Source organism: Neophocaena asiaeorientalis, unplaced genomic scaffold (genome assembly GCF_003031525.2).
Source record: "Neophocaena asiaeorientalis asiaeorientalis breed wild unplaced genomic scaffold, Neophocaena_asiaeorientalis_V1.1 scaffold30, whole genome shotgun sequence".
Taxonomy (NCBI): Eukaryota; Metazoa; Chordata; class Mammalia; order Artiodactyla; family Phocoenidae; genus Neophocaena; species Neophocaena asiaeorientalis.
This window is the reverse complement of record NW_020174923.1, coordinates 12,399,226-12,403,113: the sequence shown is the minus strand read 5'-3', so window position 1 is coordinate 12,403,113 and position 3,888 is coordinate 12,399,226.

The following is a 3,888-nucleotide window of genomic DNA, read 5'->3' as shown; positions in this document are numbered from 1 at the left end:
CGGCGCGGGAGCGGGGGGGCGCGTAGGGAAGGGGGCAGGTCACTCCTCGGCCGTGGGGTGAAGCCGAGTCCAGGCAGGTTGCAGCCCTTGTGCGGGGCGTCTCTGCTTCCCTTCGCCCTCTGCACCCCACCCCTCAGTTTCCCAGGCGCTGAGCGGTTGTCAGTGAAGCCCTGGACCCTCCCGTGCACCTGGTGGGGACACAGTGGTGGGGGGGTTCTGAGACACTGAGGCGGGGCCGCGACCCAGTGGCATTAATGACATTCATAATGTGCACTCGTCACTACTTCCAAAACCTTTTATCAACCCAAACAGAAACTGTCCCCATTAAACAACTCTGCATCCCACCCCCCCAGGCCCTAACAACCACTATTCTCCTTCTGTCTCCATTTTTTACTTGACTACTCCAGGAACCCACCTCCTGCGAGTGGGATCATACAGTTTTTGTTGTTTAGTGTCTGGCTTCTTTCACTTACTATGATGTCTAAGAGGTTCCTCCATGTTGTAGCAAGTGTCAGAGCTTCCTTCCTTTTCAAGGCTGAATACTATTCCGTCGTTTACACACCACATTTATTTATCCCTTCATCTGTGATGGACTCTTGGGTTGTTTTCCTCTTTTGGTGATGGTGACTAGTGCTATTTTGATTCACAATTTCCTGTTCCTTTTATGGATCATATTTCTTCCTTTATATCTTTTTTTTTTTTTTTTTGCGGTACGCGGGCCTCTCACTGTTGTGGCCTCTCCCGTTGTGGAGCACAGGCTCCGGACGCGCAGGCTCAGCGGCCATGGCTCACGGGCCCAGCCGCTCTGCGGCATGTGGGATCTTCCCGGACCGGGGCACGAACCCGTGTCCCCTGCATTGGCAGGTGGACTCTCAACCACTGTGCCACCAGGGAAGCCCTGGCAGGTGGATTCTTAACCACTGTGCCACCAGGGAAGCCACTGCAGCTGTTTTAATGGAAAGAGTGAATTAATTCGCATTGGAACGGCATTGCCAGCGGGTGGGGGCTGGGAGGACACTGGGGGCTGTTCTTCACAGGTCCTCTGGAAAGAGAACGGACAGTTATCCCTACTCTGGGCCAATGTGCTACAACTTTTACATTTGATTTTTTTTAATTGAGGTGAAATTCACGCAACATAAAATCAACTATTCAGTGGCATGTAGTGCATTCATAAAATTGTGCAAGTTATTGCCTCTGTCTAGTTCCAGAACATTTTCATTACCTCAGAAGGAGACCCTACATCCATTAAGCAATTATTTCCCCCTCCCCCTTTCCCTCAGTCTCTGTCAACCACTCATCTGCTACTGTTTCTATGGATTTGCCTGTTCCGGACATTTCATATAAATGAAATCATACAATATATGGTCTTTTGTGACAGGCTTCATTTACTTATCACACTGTTTTTAAGATTTATCCACCTTGCAGCATCAGAACGTCACTCCTTTTCATGGTTGAATAATACCCCTTTGTATGGCTAGATCACTGTTTACCCGTTCGTCAGTTGATGGACTTTTGGGTTGTTTCCACCTTTTGGCTATTGTGAATAATGCTATGAGCAGCATGTGTGTGTATGTTTTTAAATTATTTGGGTATATAGCTAGGAATAGAATCAATGGGTCGTATGGTAATTATATGTTTAATTTTTTTAGGATACATTGGATCTTATTTCGTCTTCACCATAACCTTGTGAGTTGATGTTCCCCCCCCCCGCCCATTTTCAGAGGAGAAGAGCTGAGGAACCAGCTGTAGCCTCTTGGCAAAGAGCTGGGGCTCTTGCTTGGATCCTGCTGCAGGGCTGCCTTCTCCTTACCTCCGCATCCCACAATACTGCAAAGCAGATGGGTCATTAAAAAAAGAGTCTGCCCAAAACAAGGGTTTGTTGGAGTGATGAATAAACGGACTGTTTAACCTGGAGGGACAGAGAGAGGAGGGAACGAAGGCAAGACCGTGCTGAGTTTATTTGGAAGAAGAGTCAGGTGCACGTTAAAATACAGATTCCGAGTCGATAAATGCCCACAGAATTATGAGATCGTGTTGAAATGAAGTGTTTCGAATGGCTGCTGCATTAATGCCTTCTAATTAGCATCGGAAGTCTTCATGATTTAAGACCTGGAGACTTACTTCTGAAAGATAAGAGAGAAAAAGACTGCCCCCAAAGTTCGATGAAAGGATCTCACTGCTACTGTTAATACCTAACACAGCAGCACCCCCTCACCCCCACATCCCCAGAGTGGACCCTTAGATCTGCATCTTTCACTGAAAGGGATACAGCCCATCCTTGGATCATTGGAGGCTATGCCAGCTGAGACCCGCAACGGAGGATTGTAGAAACCTCCAGATTGCTCGTTTATAAGAAAGAGAAGCTGCCAATGAAGAGCTTTTTCCTGGCCCAGAGCACCCTGGTGACAAGACCTCCAGAGCGTCCTTCTCCAGTGAGGCTGCAGAGAATGGGCAGGCTGGTGCATACTGCCCCCTACCCCTGGTGTCATGAACATTATGAGCAATCTTTGCACATGGTTCTGCCTCGAGTTGTTTTTGTTTTAATATCAAGGGCACAGATTTAGATTCATTAAAATCTATTTGGTGACACACTCTCACTGTAGTTCAAAGCATTCCCTTTCTTATTTTAGGCATGTGTGTATGTGTTGTTCTTTATAATGTGATAAATACCTGTGAACACCATGAGCCGAAAAACTGACCAGAACCCTCATCTGGCCTGTGCTGCTCCCCACTCTGTTCCCTGCTCCCAGGGGATTTAAACATGTAACAGTGACTCCACCCAGACACTGAGACAATGAGGCCAATCCACAGGGACTAGTTGAGGATCGTCAGCACAGGGGCTTGATATAAAACTTTTATTGCATTATTTAATTAAAAAAACAAAGAAACGGGAACTAAACTGTCAAATGCATTAAATGGCCAACATTTGAAACCAGGTCTTCTCCTGCTACAGACGAGTGTGCAGTGCTGCTGACAGGGTCCTGTGGAGCCCCCGAGACCGTCTGGTGGTCCTGTCACCCCAGACTCCTGAGTGTGCCTGGAAGTATCTCACCCATAACGTCTCTCCACAAGTCCAGGGCAGGGCTGGGGCATGGCACTGCACCCTGCTCTCCACGCCACACTCTATAGCAGTTGTTCACACCAGCACATCCTTGTCAGTGTCATGTCCCTAACTCCATGACAGTTGACAGGTAAAAACTTCCCTCCCCAATACTGGTATTTGTGTTGCTTCCCCCTTAGGCTGTGGTGGGTCCCATTTCTCAGTCTCTGGGCCACTCACCATTCTTCTTCCCCAGGCCCAAGTCTCCAACTTTTGCTAATTGCTAATTGCTAATAACAATCCTGGCTGTTGTGGAGGGGTCAGTCCTTCCCAGCTTCTGGTGTCCTGGGGAAGCCAGGACAATGGTGACCACTTGGGCCTCAGTTCCTCAGTTCAGGGGCCCTGGGCTGAGGGTCTGGAAACATGGCAGCTCCCCCAGGGCTGAGGCTCCCATGACAGCCAGGCTCTCCCCAGGCCCTCTGGGCCCACTGGTGCTGGGATCCCATCCTTGGGTGGAGGACTGTGGCCTAGAGGCTGAGTCCCCCTCCTCTGCCTCCCTCTTGGTCCAGGGTGAATAAGAGAGGATGGTGAATCCCCTTTTAAGCAGGGCTGAGTCCGCAGGGACCAGCTCTTCATTCTGCCCTGGAGGAGAGGATTCCAGAATGCTTAGCCTCTACCGGTGCTTCTGGGGTGCATCTTGGAGTCTCACCACTCTCACCTCATCAGGCAGTTTCCAACACCGGTCTGGGGTCCTCAGGGCCCATCCTGGCTTCATCTTCCGGAAGTAGATGGCATCATAGCAGCCCACCATAAAGGTGACCTGCAGGTCCAGTAACGAGGCCTTGGCC